General features: G+C 46.2%; 1 long non-coding RNA gene across 1 annotated transcript in view; it reads right to left on the bottom strand.

Annotated features, from left to right (window-relative positions):
• Positions 1-19936, bottom strand: part of LOC137633989 (uncharacterized) — a 90573-nt gene extending 70637 nt beyond the window's left edge. Inside the window, exon 1 of the long non-coding RNA XR_011042406.1 lies at positions 19847-19936. This is a non-coding gene — a long non-coding RNA (uncharacterized lncRNA). The remainder of the gene's footprint in view (positions 1-19846) is intronic.
• Positions 19937-26423: the final 6487 nt, after the last annotated feature.

Genomic DNA, 26423 nt, shown 5'->3' with positions numbered 1-26423 from the left:
GAAATATACTGGTTTGGAGATGTGCTCTACTGTACACCCTTGCCGAGACGTCTGAGAAAAGGAAAACCTCCGGAGGAGGGGCATGCAATGGAGCCCCACTCAACAGATTCTCTATTTCAAGTCACAATGAGAGATCTTTCATGACTTCTGGAGAGACTGCATCCTATATGGTTGACAAATCTCTCCTTTGGCATCAATTCGACTTCAGTGCTTATCGGGTGAAAGGCAAGCGCATCCTCCAGAGAGGAACCAACCGTTTCAGAAAAGCGAGGTGCCCCGGAAGTCTTTGTCACTGTATCGCTTCGAGTGAGTTCGTCGTGAAGAAAGCTGCTGCAACCTCTCTGAATTGGAACAGCCTGTCTCTAAACAGACACATTTTTGCTTGAACCGTATCGTTACGCATGCCCAAGAACTGCAGACTACTTTGAGAGCCGAGGATCAAGTTCTTTAGATTTCTCCTGACACCAAGATCTCAGAACTCTACCAGTAGCAGACAGTTGTCAAGGTAACGCAAAAGACATGCTAATGGTGTGAATCCAGGACGACAACAGGGTGACCACTTATGGGGTTGTAGACAGGCTGAAGCAAATGACTAATTTGGAATCTCCTTTCCCCTAGAACAAAGTGGAGATTCTTTCTTGTTCTTGGATGGACTGTGATTTGAAAAGTATGCATCCTTGAGGTCTATGGACAGCAGGAAGTTGTTTCGTCTGGTTGCTCATAAGACTGTGTTGAAAGTCTCCATTTTAAACTGTTTAAAAATCAAATGAGGCAAGTTGATGAATGGTCTCCAACACTCATTAACTTTTTAACCATGAACAAGTTGCTGTAGAAGCCTGGAGATTTGTCATGGCCTTCCTCTATGGAATTCTTTTCCAGCATAATCTGAATCTCGTCTTGTAAGAGAAGGTCTTTGGCGGATTCTCTCGAATATAATGACCAGGTCACCAGAATTCGATTAAGAGGAGGGCTACAGTTCATGAACAGGATGAGCTAACTGTAGCTAAGGACCTCTATCATCCAGGGATCTGCCCTGTAGAATTGCCACCTTGTCCGGAGACTTAACAAAGGTTCCCCATAATTGGTGTCATGAGAGGAATGACTTCCCTAACATGAACCTCACTGACCACGACCACTTTTGTTGGATTGTCCATGGTGCCGAAAAGAATGGAATGAGTTGCCGTTTCTGTTGTAATGATGTCTGGCCCCAGGAAGAAGACTGCCCTGCTACTGAGGCTGCTCAGGCAAGGGAGGGGGGGTGACTAGGGCTTAGCGGAGGCCAGAGGAGCTCGTTTACTCGAAGACGCTCGTCGAAAGAAGGTGGCTTGGCCCACTTTTTCCCTCTTCTCAACTACTGCTGTGACTTCTTCAAGAGGGAAAAAAGGTCGGTCATTGGGACAATGGGGTGTTACGCAAAGTCAACATATCCCGAGACGCCATCTGATGAACCAACTTATCACTGCAGCCCATCGCTTGAAGATGCAATTGTTCCACTGGAAGGAACACTGGTGGGTAAAAAATTCAAGTGTCTTAGCCTGTGAATAGACAAGTTCTTTGTACAATCTCCTTTTCTTGGAAACAAGAGAGATTTTCCAAAACCACAAAATAGGAGACTGTGCCCGACCAATGATCCAAACATGAACACGCTTGCAAGGCCAACATAGCAGCAGTTTCTAAGTTTGAATTCTCAGCTGCTGATAAGAAGGTTGACTGCCAAGACAATTTCTCACTGGACATCCCCATGGTCAGGGTAGCTTTGTCCGATCAAGAGGCAATGGATTGGGATGAGCCCTTTATGTAACGTATCGATTTGGACAACATCACAGATTAAAGGGAGTCTTTAGGCACTGATACTTTGCTGTTATATCTCCTGGATAGTATCCACAAGCAGTTCCGTCTGGTGCCTGGAGTTATGAGCCTCCTGAATAAAACCATCAATCGATGTTGTTCTCCCCGCAAATGAAGCTTTAGTGCATCACCCGAGTTACGTATTTAGTTTCTGCTAGACCAACAAAGACTCAGGAAAAACAATTCCTCTCCTGGTTCTATAGCCTATAATTCTGAGGGACGTATTACTGCTGGATCAAGGAATCACATCCAGGTCGATCAATGGGAACAAAGTTGTCCAGTGTCACAATTAACTTCATTTAGAGAAAAGAAAGAAAAAACAGTAAGCCGAGCACAAAGGAGATGTTTAGTGACATTGCTTCCCAGTTCTGCTTAAGCAAACATTAGCCAGGTGCTGTGTCTCACTGGTGACAGTAATCTGTTGATCTAGCAAAACACTGATCAACTTTTGTTTCCATCGTCTAGCACCCAGAGACAGAGGAGTCTATGGCCTGACCAACCCTACAAGGCATGCCTTAAGCAGACCCAGATGATGGAATAGTTAATTTTAATCCTTATTATCAAAAAAAGCCAGTCTAGGCCTTGTTCTGCGTATTATCTTAGAATGTGATACTCATTGTTTAGTAACTATAATATCTCCCTCTATGTACCCCTCTGTTGCCGACACCTCAGCAGCTATGATTGACTTTGTAAAATTATCGATGTAACTAATATGAGCACTTCATAATATCTAGAGTTATGCTCGTAATTCAAGCTAATATTCTGTGACACTCAAAGTTCCAGTAAGCATTTGTGTCAAATCTTATGGTAACTGTGCTACTTTTTTGTGGAATATTAAAGAAATTAAAACTGCAGAATACGGAGTAAAATCTGCCAATAATCATTGCTTCTCATTATTATGTCATATTTCGAAAGGGCCTGTTACACCGGCGATGCTACTCGAGCACTCTTATTTTGGGATTGAACAGCAGTGTCCTCCGACCTCACTGATGATTTTTGCACCTTTCTGGGACTTCCTTCCTTGCTCTCCAGAACTCTGGAACAGAAACAGGAGACTGCAACATAGGGTCACCCTGCAGTATCAAGTCATCAGGGCAAACCGGGTCAGGATAATGGGGTGTGGAACTATGAAATAGTGTCGTATCTTACAAAGTCGAGGTGTCGTCTAAATCAATAGGGACCAATTGATCCTCCCACCTGACACGAGCACTAAGCGGAGCTGGAGTACTGGCATGAAGTCTCATGAATGGATCAGAAGAGCGCATCTCTGTTGGCTTCTGACTGAACTTGGGAAGTAGGAGGATTATTAGGCCTGATATTAATAGAGGCCAAACAATGAGAAATTTGGGAATCACCTTTGAAAACGAAGGAAAGGGCATAGGTTGTTGCCTGTCAGGGCTCTGTTTCAGGGTTACGACTTCAAAGTCTGTCTGGAGGGAGAGCCACATCCACAGGCTGTCTGAGGTCCAAGATTTTTGTGGTAGGATCCATTCCTGAACAAGCAACACACCATCATCCTCCACAAAACAACAGAAGTGTCCTGACAGAAAGATGGGCACAGTTTTGGAACAGGGCGAGCCTGAAAAGAGCGAGGGCATGATTCATGAGAGCATGAGACTTGCAGGCATGACTCTTCAAGGTGTGAACTGCGAGGGAAGGCAGGGAGATCCCTTGAATTGTGGAACAGTGGACGTGCATCATGCTCCTTTACCTTGTGGGATGGTGGATACACATCACCTATCTTCCAACATTATGCTGCTGGCGCATGGTCTTGCTAGGTGCATCCTGACAATGATCCCGTTGATCACCGTTTTCCTTGTCCTTAGCCTTCAACGTAGAGATAGCTTCCCTTAATTTGAGCGATAGTTTGAAGGATAAGTGGACCTCTAGGCGTAAGGGGAAGCACGGCAAGCATAATGGGGAGAGCTTAGGCGTATGATTCGCAAAGTGTACTGGCAAATGCAACAGGTGAATAAGTAGAAAATTCTCTGTTGGATCCCTGATCAGAAACGAAAGGCTGATCGTAGGAGGACAAGGCGCGATCATCAGGTGAAAGTGATGGCGCAACAGGGCGCTTCTTAGACAACGTGCGAAAAGTTGTCTCAGGCGGCATGCGGTGAGTGGCCGTAGTTGAATCAGCTACCATGCGGCGAGCATTAGTCGGAGCATGCTCAACAACATGAGATAATTCCACAAGAAGATCAACCTCTATGGTAAGCAGAAGAATCCTCGTCGCCAGGAAAAACCTGGTAGAGAACTTACTATATGATTTGCTTCACACACTCGCCTCAACAAAAAGGGTCAGCAAGTTGCATGGTCTTTCTTACGACATACAATCTTGGGGACGGGGACAGGTAATACTCGGCTCCTTCCTTGCCAAGACTCAAAATCTGACTGTAAAGGTTCCAAGATACGGGAGACTCTCAGGATGGAGAATCCTTCATTTTGTGACTGATGACCAAGATTAACGGTTACTTTGCGTGAAAGGGCTCTGAGGACTTTCCTCAAACAAACCAAATGAGCTTGTTCTCATGTTAACAAAATGTTTGTTAGCACGGGCAGGGTCAAAAGGAGAGTCGCAAGGAAGATTATGCCTTGAATCCTGGCTCTCTCCAGCAAAGAGCGTAGACCCAGAGCTCTCGATGCTAGGGGCCGTAGCACATACCTAGCATACAAAAAACTACTTTGTAATGCAGGTACTGCAAGCGGGTGTTTACAACCATCAGACAACCTTCAAGGCCCACTACCTTCTCCATTGGTCCAGTGGTGGTTGAACAAAATGTTGTCTAAACACCTCAAGTTTCCTTGTGGGACAAGTAGTACTGTAATTTGTCAAGGGCAGACATTACCCAGAATTAGTCTGGGATGAAGGATACGGTGACTGGACTCTTCTTTCTTCATTATCTCCTTTCTTGGGGTACAGCACCTTCGGTACACTGCAAGATGACCTCCGTGAAAACTATTTTCCCATGTGTAACCTGATATACGAGACATGTCCCTGTCCTCCCAGCGAGGTGGGAGTCGGGCAATGTCTAAGGTTAAGTCAGCAGAGTTTTCTAGTCCAATAATTCTCATCTGGACAAGACACAATGCTTAATTCTCACACAAACTAATTGCCCAAGCTGTTAACTCTTGCACATACTCAAGGACTTCTCTCTGATAAGCTTGTGCAAATCATGGAGACACACCCCAGGTCAAAATCCAGCCAGTTGGTTAAGGACTTCCACCCACTTAAGGGCGAGTCTTCCCTAGAAAGAGCCAAAGGGTTTGTATCGAGTGTCGGGAAATAAATTGTGGAAGTAATTTGTATTTTTCCGAATGATGCAAACCTTACCTTAAGCTCTTATACAGATTTGTCCTGCCATCACCTAGCCCTTGCAAGTCCTGTCTGCTATCAAAAGTGACAATATACCACAAGCGAGTGAGTGGGCGGGGTGGCCAATCTACCACTCACCCCGCTAACCAGCGGTGGGTGGTTATACCTTGCTAGAAGTTTTATGGTTAGTTACCAGCTTTGCCGAAGCATATTCCTTACAAAGAGCTCTAGGTTTGTATCATTAGGGAGGATACAAATTACTTCCAAATTTCTTATATCTCTTATTCTGAAACTTGAGATTCTCCTTCCTGCACCTTCGTTCTTAAGTCTTTCACAGGATGAGATGACGATGGAAGGTGACCAAGTGCTCTACCAGATTTTCTTGACAATTAGATTCTTCTACCTTCTATAGCAGAGAGGTTGATTCTCATTATTATTATTATTATTATTACTAGCCAACCTACAACCCTAGTTAGAAAAGCAAGATGTTATAAGCCCAAGGGTTTCAACAGGGAAAAATAGCCTAGTGAGGAAAGGAAATATGACAAATTCGTAGGTAATTTGTATTTTTCCTAACTACACTATACAAACCTTAGCTATTTAATAGGGGTATTACTTTCGGCGTAGCTGAAATGACGAGCCATTAAAATTTAACAAGGGTTTACTACCCACAGCACTAGTTAGCAGGGGTAGGGGAGGGTAGTTTGCTCCCCCATCCCTCACACACACCTGTGCTTGAGCTCACTTTGCTTGGAGATAAGACTTCAAGGGGGATAGGGCTGGCGGGCAAGTTTGATTAAATAGCTAAGGTTTGTATAGTTAGGAAAAATACAAATTATCTCCGAATTTGTCATTTGTTCCGTAACTGGAATACAAACCTCGCTATTTAAAGTGGGTGACTTAACCCTTAGGAAGGGTGAAATAAGTCCCAGCCATACTGGCTTTGGCTTTGCCCAGGGACTCATTATCTGAGTGTGTCAGCACTCAACAATAAAGAGTCCCTGCACCTCGCTCGCACCTTGCTATGCAAGGGCTGCGGCCTACATAAGCTGTGTGTGTGAAGGATTATGCGTGACTCGTCCTAGGAAGTTGACCTGAAGTTCTTTAGATGGAAAACTTTAGGCTAGGACTTTCCCAATACCACCTCGTCAGGGTATGGGGACGTGACAGTATTAACTTAATACTAGGAACACAAGGAAGCATGGTTTACCCGCAGTGGTTTGAGGTCAGCTGTGCAGAGAACCCAGGATGCTGCTTTCCCCAAGAGAAGGGAGGATGAAGAAAAGAATATGGGCCAGACATAACTTTTCTTTCATGCAGACTATAACTGGGTAACAATGCCCTCAACCCTCTGCTACTTGTCCATTAAGGAGCCTGAGGTTTAACCCAATTGTTGTGCAGTTACCACAGAGCCGATAGAGAACGTATCGAGCATCCTGTGGGTCACGTCTTGCAGGTAGTGGGCTGTGAAGGTCGTCCGACGCTTTTACACTCCTGCTTGTAGAACCTGCATCACTGAGAAGTTCTTCTTGAAGGCCAGGGGCGTAGCTACGCCCCTGACATCATGCGCTCTAAGGCGACATGACGGAGGAGGGTAGGATTCAGGGACCGATAGATCGCCCTACGAATCCATGCCGAGATGGTATTCTTGGTGACCCCCCTCTTTGTTCTCCCAGTGGTCACAAACAAAGCTTGCACTTGGGGACAAATGCAGCCGTTCTTTGAGATAACCTCGGACTCCTTACTGGACACAGTAGGGGAAGGTCTGGGTCATATGTTACAGAACGAAACTTGAAATCCGGAAAGAGTCGAATCGAAGATCCGGCACTCCCGGATTCTGTGTCTTAGCCACAAACTCAGAGATGAATATGAATGTTACCTCCCCTCATCCCCTTGCATGGGCGATGTCAACGAGAGACCATGAAGTTCACTGACTCGCTTGGCCGAGGCCAATGCTAGTAGGAACACTGCCTTCCAAGTTAGGTGGCAATCTGAAGCCTGGCAAAATGGTTCGTAGGGAGGTCTCTTAAAGAGGCCTGAGAGCTCGAACCATATTCCATGGAGGAGGTCTCACTTCCGAATGAGGGCAGGTAAGATCATATCTTCGTCTGAGTAGGGAAAGTTCCAGCGAGGGAGAAATATCCACTCCTTTGGGCCTGAAGGCTAGACTTTAGGCTGAGCGATAGCCTTTCATTGCCGAGACTGAAAGGCGCATTCTTCCCGCAAATATACGAAGAACTCTGCTATTGCTGGAATAGTGGTATCGTGTGGAGAGATACCCCTCACGACTCCAACCACAGGAACTTGCCACTTTGCCTGGTAGACCCCTGCGGATGATCTACGCAGGTGTCCAGACATCCCGTTCGCAACTCATTGTGACAATCCTCTCTTAGCGAGGAGATGCTGGATAGTCTCCAGGCTCGAAGTCGAAGCGAAGCTACGACTTTGTGAAAGATGTTGGCATGTGGCTGTTTGAGTAGGTTGTGCCGTAGAGGGAGTTCTCTCGGAAGTTCCGTTAGGAATTGCGGAAGGTCCGGAAACCATTCCGAGTGATGAGCCACAAAAGAGTCATCGAGAGATTGACCAATATTCTGGTCTTGTTGAGCATCCTCCTCATCAGACAGAACGAGGGAAAAGCTTACACGTCGGTGTTGTCCCACCGTTGTTGGGAGGCATCTTGCCAGAGTGCCTTGGGATCTAGGACTAGGGGGGCAATACAGCAGGAGCTTGAAGGTCAGTGCTGTAGCGAACCGATCCACAGTCGGGTAACCCCACAAAGTCAGGGCTTTGTTGGCTACTGGATGATCCGAGGACCACCCGGTACTCATTATCTGAGAAGCTCTGCTTCGACCGTCGGCGAGTACATTCCTTTTGTCTGGGATGAAGCGAGCCGATAGAGGAATTGAGTGGACTTCGGTCATCTCAGTATCTCTACTGAGAGATGGGATAGCTGCTTGAAAAGGTACCTCCTTGCTTGTTGATGTAAGCCACTACTGTGGTGAAGTAGCTCATCACACCACAGAGTAATCCGCCAGGTCCTTGTTGGAACTGTTGAAGGGCCAGGAAGACGGCCTTCATCTCTAGCAGATTCATATGGAGGCACTTTTCCGATTCTGACCACAGGCCCGAGGTCCTGTGGTACAGAACGTGGGCCCCCCCTCTTCCTTTGAGGTGTCCGAAAACAGCATCCAAACCAGAGGAAGGAACGAGAAGATCCACTTTCCTTCGTAGGTTCTCGCTTGTCACCCACCACTGGCGATTCGTCCGTTCCGCAGGATCCACAGGGATCATGGTGTCCGGGGAATCGCAGCCTTGATTCCACCAGGACCTGAGTCGCCCCTGGAGAGACCTCATCCTGAGGCGACCGTAGAGAACTAGGAGAGCCAAGGGTGAAAGGTGACCGAGGAGACGTAACCACGATTGGGTTGGAAGCTCTTCTCGTTTGAGGAAAGGGCTTGCGACTCTTCTCAGCCTTGCTATCCTGTCGTCTGATGGAAAAGCGTTATGGAGATTGGTGTCTATAAGTATGCCTAGGTGAACCAGTCATTGATTGGGCAGCAGAGCAGACTTCTCGAGACTTACCATGATCCTTAGATCCTGGCAAAGTCGTAGAAATTTGTCTCGGTGTCAAAGAGGTAATGACTCCGAGTCTGCTAGGATCAGGCAGTCATCCAGATAATGGAGGAGACGGAAGCCGATCCTGAGTGCCCATGATGAAATTAGGGTGAACAGTCCGGTGAAACCCTGTGGTGCTGTGGAGAGACCGAAACACGGCACCTTGAACTGGTACTCCTTGTAGTCTATGCTGAATCCTAAGTACTTCCTTGAAGATGGATGGACTGGGATCTGGAAGTACACGGTCTTCAGGTCCAGAATACACAAGTCGTCTAGCAGTTTACTACCAGACTGACTGTGTCTGCGGTCTCCATGCTGACCAAAGTATGCTTTAATCTGGACCTCTGCCGACAGAGTTCGCCGCCTTGCTGATCCCATGACAAGGGTATTAAATGACACCGGATTTGTCCTCAGGGGAGGTAGAGGTGTTGTGAACAGGAAGCGATATCCCCGACTGATAACGGAAATCGTCCAGGAAACGGCCCTGAGTTGCCGCAACCTGTCTGCGCAACCTTGTAGGTATCCAGCCACTGGCAGACATGTAGGGGAACTGGCAATCCTAGCGTTTGCGGCCTTGGCTGCTCCTAGGATTCTTCCCTCCCCTGAGGGACTAATTGCCTTTCTTGTCCTTGACCGGAAAGGGCTTAGACCCCACTGTCTTGGCTGCCGTTGTTTTGGTGGGACGTGGTTGTTGAAGTGCTGGAGGTTTATAGGGCTTGAATGTCAAAGCCCCATATAGGAGGGAGTCTTGGTGACTTCCTACACCTCTCAGCCACCTGCTTCATGTCCTTGGGCTCAAACAGGTTCGTTCTCATAGCGAAAGAATGTCTGAGCCTGTAGATTTTGGTGCTAGGGGGACTCCCGTTACCGTCTTGGAGTCCTTTTACTCCCTCCTGGGAGGGATGCAGGTCTCCAACCACGATGGAGGCAGGCTCTTCTCCGCCCTTATTCGAGAAGACTTTACCATGCGAGGTGGGGTTTCCCTTAATGGTGTGATTGGGGAAGGTCTCACCTCCCGTGACTCTTCTGAGGGCGGGAAAACTTTGTCCGAAGATGAGGGAGGAAAGTCTGAGGGGGGAGAGTGCCTGCCTCGAAGACTTACGAGGAGACAGCTACGACCTCGTAGAAGTTACCTCGTCCGAAACTCCTCTTTTCCTCATCAAGGAAGTGGATGTAGCTAAGTATTTGTGGTTCAACTCAGAGAGAACGGCTTAAAAGCCTGTGCTACCACTCTGATTAGAGTCCCAAACCAGGCTGCCGGCTGATGGCTGTGCTGTCAGACACTCCCTCTGGAGGGGAAATCGCCTGTAAAAAGATAAGGTAGGCATGTCCCTGGACCATTCTGGAACCTTCCCCCCCACCGGCAAGCGCGCTGTTCTGTGCTGGAAGAGGGGAGGGATGTGGCGATGGCGCCCTTACCGCGCTTGGGAGGGTATTGGCGATTGCGCTTGGGAGGGTATTGGCGATTGCGCTTGGGAGGGTATAGGCGATTGCGCTTGGGAGGGTATTGGCGATTGCGCTTGGGAGGGTATTGGCGATTGCGCTTGGGAGGGTATTGGCGATTGCGCTTGGGAGGGTATTGGCGATTGCGCTTGGGAGGGTATTGGCGATTGCGCTTGGGAGGGTATTGGCGATTGCGCTTGGGAGGGTATTGGCGATTGCGCTTGGGAGGGTATTGGCGATTGCGCTTGGGAGGGTATTGGCGATTGCGCTTGGGAGGGTATTGGCGATTGCGCTTGGGAGGGTATTGGCGATTGCGCTTGGGAGGGTATTGGCGATTGCGCTTGGGAGGGTATTGGCGATTGCGCTTGGGAGGGTATTGGCGATTGCGCTTGGGAGGGTATTGGCGATTGCGCTGGCGCTCGCGCGCGGGAGACTGCTGAAAGCGCGCGCGGGAGACTGCTGAAAGCGCGCGCGGGAGACTGCTGAAAGCGCGCGCGGGAGACTGCTGAAAGCGCGCGCGGGAGACTGCTGAAAGCGCGCGCGGGAGACTGCTGAAAGCGCGCGCGGGAGACAGCTGAAAGCGCGCGCGGGAGACAGCTGAAAGCGCGCGCGGGAGACAGCTGAAAGCGCGCGCGGGAGACAGCTGAAAGCGCGCGCGGGAGACAGCTGAAAGCGCGCGCGGGAGACAGCTGAAAGCGCGCGCGGGAGACAGCTGAAAACGCGCGCGGGAGACAGCTGAAAACGCGCGCAGGCGAGACAGCTGAAAACGCGCGCAGGCGAGACAGCTGAAAACGCGCGCAGGCGAGACAGCTGAAAACGCGCGCAGGCGAGACAGCTGAAAACGCGCGCAGGCGAGACAGCTGAAAACGCGCGCAGGCGAGACAGCTGAAAACGCGCGCAGGCGAGACAGCTGAAAACGCGCGCAGGCGAGACAGCTGAAAACGCGCGCAGGCGAGACAGCTGAAAACGCGCGCAGGCGAGACAGCTGAAAACGCGCGCAGGCGAGACAGCTGAAAACGCGCGCAGGCGAGACAGCTGAAAACGCGCGCAGGCGAGACAGCTGAAAACGCGCGCAGGCGAGACAGCTGAAAACGCGCGCAGGCGAGACAGCTGAAAACGCGCGCAGGCGAGACAGCTGAAAACGCGCGCAGGCGAGACAGCTGAAAACGCGCGCAGGCGAGACAGCTGAAAACGCGCGCAGGCGAGACAGCTGAAAACGCGCGCAGGCGAGACAGCTGAAAACGCGCGCAGGCGAGACAGCTGAAAACGCGCGCAGGCGAGACAGCTGAAAACGCGCGCAGGCGAGACAGCTGAAAACGCGCGCAGGCGAGACAGCTGAAAACGCGCGCAGGCGAGACAGCTGAAAACGCGCGCAGGCGAGACAGCTGAAAACGCGCGCAGGCGAGACTTCATAGAGTGCGCAGGAATCATATTGATATGCAGGATCAGAATGAAGAGCCCGTGTGGACCAGAATGTTGGAGCATGCTGCATCGCGTAGGAGTTTGTTGGCGCCCACGGAAGACCATCGGTACGCGCGAGCACTCAAGACTATTGGCGCGCGCGCGGAAGACCATCGGTACCCGCGTGCGAAGAAGACCGTCGGCGCTTAAGCGTGTTAAAAAGATCGTCAGCGCTTAAGCGCGTAATAAGATCGTCGGCTCTTGAAGATCACCGGCGCTTACGCGCGTAAGAAGATCATTGGTACTTGAAATTCGTCAGCGCTTGCGCGCTTAAGATGATCATAGGCGCTACAAGATCATAGGCGCTACAAGATCATCGGCGCTCGCTCGCGTAGAAGATTGTCGAGCGTGCAAGGGAAACCATCGGTGCCCGCGCGCGGACGATCGTCGGCGTTTACGCGCGTAGGAAGATCGTCAGCGCTTGCGCGCGTAGGAAGATCGTCGGCGCGTAGGAAGATCGTCGGCGCTTGCGCGCGTAGGAAGATCGTCGGCGCTTGCGCGCGTAGGAAGATCGTCGGCGCTTGCGCGCGTAGGAAGATCGTCGGCGCTTGCGCGCGTAGGAAGATCGTCGGCGCTTGCGCGCGTAGGAAGATCGTCGGCGCTTGCGCGCGTAGGAAGATCGTCGGCGCTTGCGCGCGTAGGAAGATCGTCGGCGCTTGCGCGCGTAGGAAGATCGTCGGCGCTTGCGCGCGTAGGAAGATCGTCGGCGCTTGCGCGCGTAGGAAGATCGTCGGCGCTTGCGCGCGTAGGAAGATCGTCGGCGCTTGCGCGCGTAGGAAGATCGTCGGCGCTTGCGCGCGTAGGAAGATCGTCGGCGCTTGCGCGCGTAGGAAGATCGTCGGCGCTTGCGCGCGTAGGAAGATCGTCGGCGCTTGCGCGCGTAGGAAGATCGTCGGCGCTTGCGCGCGTAGGAAGATCGTCGGCGCTTGCGCGCGTAGGAAGATCGTCGGCGCTTGCGCGCGTAGGAAGATCGTCGGCGCTTGCGCGCGTAGGAAGATCGTCGGCGCTTGCGCGCGTAGGAAGATCGTCGGCGCTTGCGCGCGTAGGAAGATCGTCGGCGCTTGCGCGCGTAGGAAGATCGTCGGCGCTTGCGCGCGTAGGAAGATCGTCGGCGCTTGCGCGCGTAGGAAGATCGTCGGCGCTTGCGCGCGTAGGAAGATCGTCGGCGCTTGCGCGCGTAGGAAGATCGTCGGCGCTTGCGCGCGTAGGAAGATCGTCGGCGCTTGCGCGCGTAGGAAGATCGTCGGCGCTTGCGCGCGTAGGAAGATCGTCGGCGCTTGCGCGCGTAGGAAGATCGTCGGCGCTTGCGCGCGTAGGAAGATCGTCGGCGCTTGCGCGCGTAGGAAGATCGTCGGCGCTTGCGCGCGTAGGAAGATCGTCGGCGCTTGCGCGCGTAGGAAGATCGTCGGCGCTTGCGCGCGTAGGAAGATCGTCGGCGGTTGCGCGCGTAGGAAGATCGTCGGCGCTTGCGCGCGTAGGAAGATCGTCGGCGCTTGCGCGCGTAGGAAGATCGTCAGCGCTTGCGCGCGTAGGAAGATCGTCAGCGCTTGCGCGCGTAGGAAGATCGTCAGCGCTTGCGCGCGTAGGAAGATCGTCAGCGCTTGCGCGCGTAGGAAGATCGTCAGCGCTTGCGCGCGTAGGAAGATCGTCAGCGCTTGCGCGCGTAGGAAGATCGTCAGCGCTTGCGCGCGTAGGAAGATCGTCAGCGCTTGCGCGCGTAGGAAGATAGTGTTTGAAGATCGTCGGCGCCGTCACGCGTAAGAAGATCGTCGGCGCTTACGCGCGTACAAAGATCGTTGGCGCTTACGCGCGTACAAAGATCGTTGGCGCTTACGCGCGTACAAAGATCGTTGGCGTAAGAAGATCATCGGCGAGCACGCGCATGCAAGTTGCTGGTGCGCTAGGATGCAGGGTCAGCTGACAGGACGATCAGGAACTGGGATGTGTCCTTAAAAAGGGGTGGTCATCCTTCGATGAGGACCGTAGGCAGGACTGCTTCAGAGTCCAGAGCCGAAGTCCTTCGTAGCAGTGCAAGGTAGAGCTGGAAGATCGGTAGGTCAGTTGGCTCGACACTGGAAGATCTGCTTGATACTCCGAGGAAGGGTCTCTATGAGAGTCCTTTCCCGAGAACGGGAGAGGTGCCCTTCGTAGAAGAGACTAGGAGACACTCGCAGGCTGAATCACTGGTGAGCGCCTGTGCGCTATCTCAGGAAACTCCAACGATGTGCGCTGATGCGCAGGTGAACGTTGGCGCGCAGTCCCTGGAACAGGATGTCTCTCGATGGCAGTCTCAGGAACAGCAGGCGAGCGCAGGAGAACGTTGGCACGCAGGGGTTTCCTGGCGCTTAAGGGACTTACTCACAATGTGAGAAAGCCCCTTTTCTCCCGAAGGGACCGGTGCCCGTTGGACAACGGGGTACGAGGGCACCCACAGAGTCAGCAGCCAGGAACGGAAACGGCAGGTCAGCAGGTCTAGGAGATGGCTGGTCTAATCAGGAACAATCCTCCGAACAGGGGTCTCTATGAGTAGCCTCTCTCGCGAACGAGAGAGGTGAACACTTTGTAGAAGAGGCTTGAAGAAACTGGTGATGGCACCCCTTAGGGCCATTGGATCAGCAAGCTGACCTATAAGAACCAATCCTCCAAAGAGGAGTCCTTAAGAGTGGCCTCCCTCGCGAACGAGAGAGATCACCAGACTGATCCTGCAGCTGCTCAGCCCCTTGAGCAAAGCTGCAGGTGCGACCGCTCAGCCCCAAGAGCATAGCCACCTGAAGGTTTCATGCGCCCAGCCTTGCAATCGCTCAGCTCCTTGAGCATGGTTACAAGTGCGGTCGCTCGGGACCAAGAGCATAACCGGCTGAGGACCAGGAAAATCCATCCAGGAATATTAAGGTATGAGAAGTTCCCCCTCTGCAGAGGGAAGCTCTCACACCCGGGAAGGGGAACCTCCCTCGGAAGGGAAGTTACCCATCCCTGGAGGCGAACCTCCTTAGCGTTCTAAGATGAACTGAAGAGCTGACAGTTGTCACGGGAGGACTTCTAAGAAGGGATAACGCCCGTGACGATGTCCTAGAGAGACAGCAGCGACATCAGACTCCCCAGGCACAAACAGGACAGCTCTGCTTCGTTGGCACACTTTAGTCAAACAAAGAAAAAAAACTGCATAGTTAACTGGGAAAATAAAGTTAAATAATTATTTAACAGAAATTCCCCCGGGAGGAACTCCGAAGAGTAACCCCGAGGGAAAAGCAAAACATAAGAATTAAAAATTAAGTATGCGCCCTCCTCCCCCAATGACATTCACGGGAGAAGGGGGAGGGCGGAGAACTGTAATAAAAACAGAATTATAACAGAATATTAATTATGTAATTCATCTAAGAATGACCACAAATAGTAAGAACCACTGACCCCTGAAGGGAAGTGTTCTCCACAGAGAAGCTGAAAAGTTCAAAAAAAAATACAATTAGATTCCATTAAAAATAATTGAGACAAATAAACAGAATAGCAACCCAACCCGCAACGGGAAAGGAGCTTCCGTAATAGTAAGTAGTAGTAGTAGTAGTAAGGGGTGAATGACCTCGAGTAGAGAGAGAGACAGTAGGCAATAAAAACTCCCACATTCCCTTTGCTGAGAATCCAAGTTCCCCGTAGGAAAGGAGGAACAGCGAAGATAATAGATGAATGAAGAAAGTCCAGCGATGACGATCCCCACGGCGGCCGAGTTAACAGAAAAGCCGAAGGAAAAACCGATGGACCAAGAGGGAGAGGCCGTATCCCACAACGTAACCGAGGTCCCCTAGCACTAAGCCGGTGACGTTGTCGTACACTACACACACAGCACAAACACCGAAACGAAAACGTACTACATTTCTATACACAAATATATACAGAAACATAAAGAATGTTTATATATATATCACAAGTATAAGAAAAAGACAAAAAGCATTAATGGCTGTCAAAGAGGCGATGGTGAAAGCGGACACGTCCGATCACCACCCGAGCCAAAGTAAAAGTGGGCTTACCACACAGGTGTGTGAGGGGGGAGGGTAGCTAACTACCCTCCCTACCCCCCCCCCCCCCCCGATAACTAGCAGTGGGGTAGTAAACCCTCATTAAAATTTTAATGGCTCGTCCTTTCAGCTACGCCGAAAGTAATACCCACTTTAAATAGCGTGGTTTGTATTCCAGTTACGGAACAAACACTTTTTTCACACTCATTTTTAAACATAAAAGAGAAATGGATTAAACAAGCAAGAAATACTGGAATCCAGTAACTGACATCTTATCGCTTCAGCTGCCAGAAGACGAGTGAATGATCAGCCACAAGCAACTGGCCATAACTGGCTTCATCCGCAAATAACCCAATTAAACTACTCGACTTGTATCAACGTAGGAACAAATGCCTTCTACGACACCAATCACAGAAGATGACCCACTTAGCATGGTAGACAGATGCAGAGGACCTCTGGAGATAACCAGACATCTCCTGTGCAATGCCTCATGAAAAGCCTTTCACTCAGGGGAGAAGCTGGATAGTCTCCACCCGTGAAGAACCAAGGACTGCACTACTTGGTGGTAGCCTACCTCTGCAGGTGTGCCTGATGGAGAAGTGTGGGCCACAGGGGTAGTCCTCTCAGGACCTTAACCAGAAAAGCTAGCACATCAGGATCCCGCTCAGTATGAGGCAATCTCGAAGCAACCAGGATCCCCAAGATTCCTGGTGTAAAAAACACACTGTTGATTACTGGCAGGATCAGGCTGAATGGGTGAAATGAATAAATGTCCAAGTGAGCCCATTAGTAATGGATGGCATCTAAAAACAACACCCATAGGTCTGGAATGGGGGAACAAAACATGGGGAGCTTCCTGTTCAGCCAGGGGGGCAAACTGGTCAATCCCCAGAGAATGCCACACGGCAAGAACCATTCTGCTTCTACAACCTGCCTCTGATGGCTGAGTGTGTCTGCTAGTATATTCCTATTGCCCATAATGAGGGCAGGAGACAATCTCCCATTGCTTGCTGATGAAGGCCACTATGTTGGTGGTGTTGCTCAAACCTTTTGGGAATGCTTGCAACCCCATGAATACTGCTTGCATCTCAAGGACGTTGGTGTGCAGATGCATTTCTTCTCTATTCCACACCCCCGAGATGATCAGGATGTCTAGGTGTGCTCCACACCACCTCCTTTGACGCAGCCTAGTACAGTTTCATGTCCGCAGGCAGAGAGTCGAGTGGGAATTCCGTTTAGGTTCTTCTGGTCGAGCCAGCAGTGGGGCAGGAGGTTCAAGACAAACCTCCTGCCCCACTGGAACAGGATGGAACGGCAAATCACTGTTGTCTAACCAATGATCCTTCAGACACCATTAGGAATGAGATTATCCAACAAGGATAGGTGAACAAGAAGACATTCCCAGCGCCGAGCTGGTACTTCTGTCTTGGACAGGAATGGTTGCAAAATCTCCCTGAACCTGGTGATGTGATCATTTGTTAAAAAAAGAGACTCACTGCTGCTGTGTCTATTAGCATGCCCAAGTACTACATCCTCTACTTGGGTATAAGATTCTACTTCTCCCAGTTTACCTCAATCTCCAGATCATGGCAAAATGCGAGGATCTGTTCACAATCCTGAAGCAACTAACTTTCCAGAAGGGCAGGATCAACCAATCATCGAGATACCTCAGCAAACATATCTTTTGCAAATGGGCCCAAGTGACTACCAAAGAGGTCACCCAAATGAACTGCTGGTGACCCATACACAGTCCGAAGCACAGAAAGTTGTACTGGTACACCGTAACATAGCTGTAGAAGCGGAGAAATTTTCGAGAGGGCTGATGAACAGGCATTTGAAAGTAAGAGTCCTTCATGTCTACTGTAAGCATAATGTCTCCCTTTCTGAAGGAAGACAGAACAGACCGTACTGTCTCCCTCCTGAAATTTGTTTGAGGAACAAACTTGTTCCGGGGCGGGAGGTCGATGACCAGCCTCCAGTACCCTTCTCCACAAGGAAAAGCCAATGCTAAAAGCCTGGAGACTCCTCTTTAAGGACTTCAAGCTTGTTCTTCAACATACCTTCCACCTCTGCCCACAAGACCAGGGCATTCGTTGATGCTGGATGCTCTGAGTGGCAAGACAGGCGCCTCCCTACTCATGGTAACTCTGGGGATAGGTCTTTTTCCCTTTTCAGCCAACTACGGGGACCATAGCTCCCAAGGCCAGCACTTACCTGCCTGGAAGGGAGCTACCTTACTCGACGTACCCACCTTCTTAGGCTTAAAGACCAACCACCATGCCCTTCACCACTGGCATTGTTGGGGATATTCGACACACTTGCAATTGCCCGGGGGGTACCAGGGGAGCAGTAGCCTTAGCTACCAACTCCCCCAACAAAGTCATGGAGGGCCAACCTGAAAGACTTAAGGAAACACAAGGCTTCCTTAGGTTAAACACATCATCAACAGCGTGCAAAGTCAAGGGCAAAGAATTTTCAAGGAGGAGTGCAGCAAACGCTATTGATTTCGAGCGCACTAGCGAAACCAGAAAAGCTCACTGACATAGCTCTGAGGACTCCAAGCCCCTGCAACAATCCTAAGGGACTGATCCAGGGGGGGAATACACACAGGCGGCAGCAGTGGTCGCACCCCTCAAGGAGAGAACAGCAGCTATAGAATTCCCCCAGTGTCTTCTTTGGCGTCGCCCAGTCTCACCCAGTCAAACGCTTCGCTCACTTCTTCCCCTTCAGGAAGTATGCCTGCCACTGCACAAGAGGCCATGACCTACACTCAGCACATGGGGATGCCTGCAAACAGTCATGCCTCCTACAAGAAGCACATTGGGAGTGTAGATCTACAGCTGGTTTAACCATAAACCAGTTGCAGCATCTATCCTCCCTCAAGCAAACGTGAACTCCTTACTTCCATTCCATGAAAAGAGAAAAAAAATCAATACATTTGACAGGTGCTGTCTGTACTTGTGTACACAATAGCAGCAAAAATCAAAAGTGAAGGTTTTAAGACTGAATAACCACTTGCTATTCAACTTTAATGACCGACTCCAGCTCAAGCTGAATCAATCTCTCTGATCAAAGGACGAGGAACAAACAAACGGTTCTCTTAGGATTAACCACATCTCTCTATTCTAATATTTGAAGTATTAGCAGACTCAGGAAGAGGAAAGGAAGGGCAGTGAGTGGAGTACCGTCGTCAAAACCCCTCAAAATTATGGTACGGGGAGAGAAAGAGTAAGAGTGCTGCGATGCCATTTCTATCATTCAGCAGTTAAGAAGTCACAAGGAAAAATGAAAAATTTGAATTTCCCCTTCAAAGTGCCGTCCTGGCACAGGAAAATAAATATAGGAACTCCTTCCTCCAACACAGTGCCTAAGGAAAATCAATTTTCCTCAGTAAAATTGACATGGTCATCACCATAGCGAGGGAAGAGACAGCACAAGTAAAGCCGTCCAACAGGACAGAAGCAGATTATGAACAGACTGTGTGGATAACTATCACACAGCTATCATAATTGGGAAGGAATCTGCATATCCTGCATCTTCTAAACAATCACTTACATACATCAATTTCGACAAAACCATCATATAAATGAAAACCAAACATTATAAGAGCTAGATATAAATGTCAGGAATAAGTCTGTACTCACTGTTGGTTAAAAACAAAATGTCTACTCATTTGCTTCCCCATCATATAGAAACAAGCAAAAACAGGGATAATTTTTCATGGAATCCTTTTTCAAGGAGATAATTACCGAAACTAATCATTCAGCCATTGTCCAGTCAACACTTTGCACTTAATCTTAGCAATACCAAACATCAAAAGAACTCCTTTCCTTCCTAACCTAACCTAGTGCATCATGTGTTGGTCATCTGGAGTTGGGCAAACATTAACAAAACTTTTTTCTTATTTCAAAACTCACTAATTTCAGAATACAAAGTTAACCTGGAAGACAGAGGAACAAAACCAATTTAATTAAGAGGTCAGTATCTAATACTTTGTTGACAAAGGTTAAGTTTATATATGTAAATATTCCGTAGCCTAAAACCATTTTCAATAACTCAGTAGGCTATCCTAAGAAAGCCCACATCACATATACATCCAAAAACATTGTTCTAACACATTCAACCAAGTCATATATATCCCAAAACTACTCACCAATGAATGAATGAAGTCTCATTGATAAATTCACTACACTAAACTGATTAAAATAATCGCACACTTAATATAAATAACACTTTTGAAAAGTCTGAGGAAGTAGTTTAAGAACGTTCACACAGACAATTTGTTTTGGATGACGTCACTGGACAAGGAGTCTAAAGGAGGAGTGAGCCAAGGATTATCAAGTACACGAACGCCATCTATTAGGTATAAAGCGAACTAGCAGAAGACATTTTTTATTTATTTCCATACACAGTATTATTATTATTATTATTATTATTATTTGCTAAGCTACAACCCTAGCTGGAAAAGCAGAAAGCTATAAGCCCAAGGTCCCCACCAGGGAAAATAGTCTAGGGAGGAAAGGAAGCAAGGAAAAATAAAACATTTTAAGAACAGTAACAACATTAAAATAAATATTTCCTATATCAACTATAAAAACTTTAACAAAACAAGAAGAGAAATTAGATAGAATAGTGTGCCCGAGTGTACCCTCAAGCAAGAGAACAAAAGACCATGGTACAGAGGCTATGGCACTACCCAAGACAAGAGAACAATGGTTTGATTTTGGAGTGTCCTTCTCCTAGAAGACCTGCTTACCATAGCTAGAGAGACTCTTCTACCCTTACCAAGAGGAAAGTGGCCACTGAACAATTACAGTGCAGTAGTTAACCCCTGAGAGGTGAATTGTTTGGTAATCTCATTGTTGTCAGGTGCATGAGGACAAAGGAAATTGTGTATAGAATAGGCCAGACTATTCGGTGTATGTGTAGGCAAAGGGAAAGAACCGTAACCAGAGAGAAGGGTCCTATGTAGTACCGCCTGGCCAGACAAAGGACCCCATAACTCTCTGGCGGTAGTATCTGAACGGGCAGCTGGTGCCCAGGCCAACCTACTACCTACTTTGAAGGAAATAATGACTATATCTAAAACAGAAATTCATTCATGTCAATTTGATGAATAAGGGTTGCAGTCACTTATTGGAAACGTTCCATCTGGTGTTGTGCTGGACTGGGGTTCGAGTCCTGATCAAAATCGTCAGTTCCTTTGGTCACTGCAACCTTACCGTCCTTGTGATCTAGGGATGGTGGGTTTGGGGGAGCTTATAGGTCTATCTGCTGAGTCGTCAGTAACCATTGCCTGGCCTTCCTTGGTCTAGCTTGGGTGGAGAGTGGGCTTGGGTGCTGATCAGATGTAATAGGGTCAGTCTCTAGGGCATTGTCCTGCTTGATAGGGCAATGTCACTGTCCCTTGCCTCTGCCCTTCATGACAGGAATTTAAATATGTTTTTATGTTGAACAGACTGACCTAAGTCTTTTTATAGTTTATAATTAAAATATGTTTTGGTGTAACTTTTTTTTAATTGTTCGTTATTTCTCATATCGTTTATCTATTTCCTTATGTCTTTTCCTCACAGGAATAATTTTCCCTGTTGGAGCCCTTGGGCTTATAGCATCCTGCTATTCCAACTAGGGTTGTAGTTTAGCTAGTAATAATAATAATAATAATAATAATAACAACTAAATCTAGACTTTTTAATATCATGAAAATTCTACATTAATGATATCTTTCTACCAAAACATTTTATAGACAGATGTATATAGATAAAATAGTTCATGTTTCAAATATTTCCCTAAACTGATCTTTTAATATTCCACGATTGTTATTTTCCATAGCTCTCTCTCTCTCTCTCTCTCTCTCTCTCTCTCTCTCTCTCTCTCTCTCTCTCTCTCTCTCTCTCACATTTCAGTCCTCACCACAAACCTTTAGTGTTGATAGGCCAATGCAATATTTTTGTCGCTTATTCTATTAAAAATGAGATAAAATTAGTTTTAGAGATAAAACCTGTATGGAAATCTTATTCCACAATTAAGCACATTCTTCATCTTTTGAATGTGTGAGAGTGAGGAGAAGGAGAGATGTGAGAGTGAGGAGAAGGAGAGATGTGAGAGTGAGGAGAAGGAGAGAGGACAACTCGCTAACTTAGGCTCATTGAACTCCATGGAACGATTGGACGAGATTTGAACCGATGACGGTTGATGGCGTGTCAATTTTGGCGGTCAAGATTTACTCATTTCTTGAGCCCGTAAATGACACATTTTTTAATGAAACCGAATATAATACATTTCCATATTTTGTATGGTAGTGAAATGATCTTTTTAATTGTGAAGCTGAATCGGTGGAACTTCCAAAGTTCAAACTAATTTTGAATATCATCTCTCTTGTAGTTTATTTATTTCATTGGGCTATTTTTCCCTGTTGGGGCCTTTGAGCTTATAGCTTCCTGGTTTTCCAACTAGGGTTGTAGCTTAGCTAGTAATAATAGTATTAAGAGCAGGCTAACGCTTTTGAGAGAGAGAGAGAGAGAGAGAGAGAGAGAGAGAGAGAGAGAGAGAGAGAGAGAGAGAGAGAGAAATAAGCTTCAATATTTTGATGCATCATTTTTAAGACTTAGGGAACATAAAAACTGATAGCTCTCTCTCTCTCTCTCTCTCTCTCTCTCTCTCTCTCTCTCTCTCTCTCTCTCTCTCTCTCTCTCACCAAACAGAGCCTAAAAGCTGAAAAGAAAACACAAAACATAACAGGCTACATAAAGACACAATTCAAATACAGAGACAAAGACACTACAACAGCTGTACACAGATGAACCATAACGTTAATACACTTCCTATTCACATATCCTGCTCTTTTATAATATATTTTAAACTTTCCTTATCCTCCTGTACAATCTATAACTTTACCCTATAAGTCTATCGGTGAAATTGTTATTCACACCTACACTAACATAGGCCTAGGTGTGAATCTAAGGGATTTGCACTCAATTTTTCACTAACTTTTATGCCTGCTCGAGTGCTTCTGTTCCTAACCTCCTACCCCTTCCCTATCCCTTCTTTATCTTATATCTATTTCCCTTATCCACATTAGTCCTACCATTCTTCTCTTCCTCATTCTTTAGTCAAATAGTCTATTCAATTATTCACGCAAACTCAAGATTTTTCATAGCCAAAGGGATCTCATTTCATTGCCCGATACCCACACAAACTTATATCTTTGATTAGCAGGAAAATGTTATACCCAATTAGCATAATTTCATTATATAATCCATCTTTTTCACATTATTATTACGCTGATATGACCAATTAGAGTTCTCGTGCTTGAGGGTCCACTCGGGACACTATTCTATCTAATTTCTCTTCCTCTTGTTTTGTTAAAGTTTTTTATAGTTTATATAGGAAATATTTTAATGTTACTCTTCTTAAAATAACTTATTTTTTCCTTATTTCCTTTCCTCATTGGGCTATTTTCCCTGTTAGGGCCTCTGGGCTTATAGCATCCTGCTTTTCCAACTATCCTTCTCTATCCAGTAAGGATAGCCTAGGCCGCCTATCCCTCTTATCCTATACAGCACACATACTTCATCCTTCCATTCCCTACCTATTCCTTTTACACAAGGACGCTCTACAGAAAGTCCTTATCCCTGCCTATCCATTTCCGTATCCTATCCCACACGGAGCCCTATCCTAATGCAAACCCAATTAATCTGGGAAGTGTAAAGTATCCTTTTTCCCAATCTAAATTGCTAATATCCTTCGAGAGAGAGAGAGAGAGAGAGAGAGAGAGAGAGAGAGAGAGAGAGAGAGAGAGAGAGAGAGAGAGAGAGAAGTCTATAATGTTGTTAGAGACGATTCAAAATTCTATAAGAAAATCCTTCCCTCAAAAGAACCTAATTTAAGCCTTCGGCTTTCAATCCATCGTAAACAGGCAACGGAAACCGCAATATCTTAGAGTCTTTATTACTTACAACCTTTAGACTCTAAAACTTGTCCTAATATGTTCATATTTATTAAGAAATACTAAATATTAGTTGAAGTTACTAACATAATCACAAAAATGAAAGAGAGAGAGAGAGAGAGAGAGAGAGAGAGAGAGAGAGAGAGAGAGAGAGAGAGAGAGAGAGAGAATGGGTATTGGTAATTATGCTCAAAATATTCAAATAATAAAGGAAATGTACATAAGAAACAATGGCGTAGGCCTACTTTTACATAATCACGAATTAGACATATTTTGTGTTCGAATGTCTTTAACTCTAACTTCGACTCTACATAATCATATCATTGTAAAAGTTTTACGATTATAGGCATGGAATATGCATCTGCAAATCCAGTCACTTAGGCCTACGCTTAAATAAAGCATCAATTTCTCAAATAAAGTTATAATTACATTTTCGAGAATTTCAATTACTTTTATCTATGACATATTGCAATTTGACTTTTCCGTCATATTAAATCTAACAGTTAAATATAGAAACAAAATAAGTTATTGTTCTCTCAAACAGCACTAACTAGGCCTATGTTCTCATGCAACACCGTTTAAATGATTTGCAAAGTTTTTCTTACATTTATTTAAATATTCCTCGTTATTATTGTTCTTTTATTCTGCATTTGAAGTTTGTAAATAGAATGAGAAAAGGTTTAAGCTTAAAAACATTTCATCTACTTCTGTCTTTGTATTATTAAATGTCGATTTCAAAATCGTCATAAACCGAATTTTCTCGTTATTATTATTCTTATTATTATTATTATTAAATGCTAAGCTACAACCCTAGTTGGATAAGCAAGATGCTATAAGCCCAAGGGTTCCAATTGGGAAAATAGCCCAGTGAAGAAAGGAAATAAGGAGATAAAGAAATGGTATAAGAAATGATTAACAATAAATTAATTATTATTATTATTATTATTATTATTAAGCTACAACCCTAGTTGGATAAGCAAGATGCTATAAGCCCAGGGGCCCCAACAGGGAAAATAGCCCAGTGAGGAAAGGAAAAAAGGAGAAATTAAATATTTTAAGAATAGTAACATTAAGATAAACATTTCCTCTAAACAATAAAAACTTAAAAAAATCAAGAGGAAGAGAAATTAGATAGAATAGTGTGCCCGAATGTACCCTCAAGCAAGAGAACTCTAACCCAAGACAGTGGAAGACCATGGTACAGAGGCTATGACACTACCCAAGACTAGAGAACAATGGTTTGATTTTGGAGTGTCCGTCTCCTTTAAAAAAAAAGACCAGTAACAACATCAAAACAGATATTTCATAAATAAAGTATAAAAAGACTTTATGTTCATCATAAAGACATTTTCGACCAAAATTCTCCTCAAAAAGTAGACAACTTTTCTACTATGAAAATTGGCCAAACACCAGATGCGACTCAAGTCATGTCTGAGGCCTTTGTCCTGCAGTGGACTGCATTTGTTATTGTTGCTGTAGCTATTTTGTAAATATATCTATCTATCTATCTATCTATCTATCTATCTATCTATCTATATATATATATATATATATATATATATATATATATATATATATATATATATATATATATATATATATATATATATATCCACTAATGGCCAATTATCATATCCTGCAACTTAGCGCCTAAAAACAAAAACCTCTAAAGTCCTTCCAAGGGACGAAACAATATGAAACTATCGCTCAATTCAGAGGAAAATTCCTTATTTCATTGAACGAAATAGTGTGAAAATATCGCTCAATTCCAAGGAAGACCAGAGGGTCCCACAGTCCGAGTGCTTTGGAAATAACATATTATTCTCAGAGCAGAAAATCGAACCTCAGTCACTTGGGAATTTTATAATAATAATAATAATAATAATAATAATAATAATAATTAGTTACTTGATTATAATGTCACTCCAAGGACTAAACATTTCTTAGTTAAGAGGAATAATGAGTCACATATGAATAGAAGGTGTTCAACATCCTCTTTGAACCTGAAATTGTGTGTGTGTGTGAGAGAGAGAGAGAGAGAGAGAGAGAGAGAGAGAGAGAGAGAGAGAGAGAGAGAGAGAGAGAGAGTGTGTGTGTGTGTTTGTACACATGGGTCTAACCTACATATTCATTAGGTTTCCCTTTTTCCTGTTCAAATAATTTCGTTCAATTGAGCGTCATGAACAGGACCACGTGGATAAAAACTCTCAATCAATATTTTAAAAACTTAGAGGATTTGCCGGACAGCCTTAGAAGTAATGGCCTACACACACACACACACACACACACACACACACACACAGAAAACGTTAGCCTAGGCCTACGCTTAATATCTCTTTTAAAACCTATTCCAGGTTATACATAATATAATATTATGCAAAATGTATAATGTATCATAATTAATATCACAATAAAACAGGACATTCACATGTTCAACAAATAAGTACAGATTGACCACCGAAATTGAAACGCCATCCACCGTTCCCTCAGACTCTATTTGGTCCCTCCAACTTTTTCTCTTTTGTTAAATGATATTTATTCGTCTTTGCTTCTTATCACTTGACTTCACACTTTCCTCATCTCATTCCCTTACTAGTAAAGCTATTGAGTATAGCACCATGCTATAGTTGAACATGGTTTTATCTCGGTATATTTAATATATAAAATCTTCCTATGGCAGTTTCCTTTCGATCTTGTCAGGGTTTCAAGCTATTTTTTATTCTCTGTTTCTCCCTGCAAGATTTATTCTAGTGAGGAAAGCTTCGAAGGTTTATTCTATGAT

This window comes from Palaemon carinicauda, chromosome 43 (assembly GCF_036898095.1).
Source record: "Palaemon carinicauda isolate YSFRI2023 chromosome 43, ASM3689809v2, whole genome shotgun sequence".
Classification (NCBI taxonomy): Eukaryota; Metazoa; Arthropoda; class Malacostraca; order Decapoda; family Palaemonidae; genus Palaemon; species Palaemon carinicauda.
The sequence above is the reverse complement of the archived record's forward strand: the minus strand, read 5'-3'. Positions and strand labels throughout refer to the sequence as shown.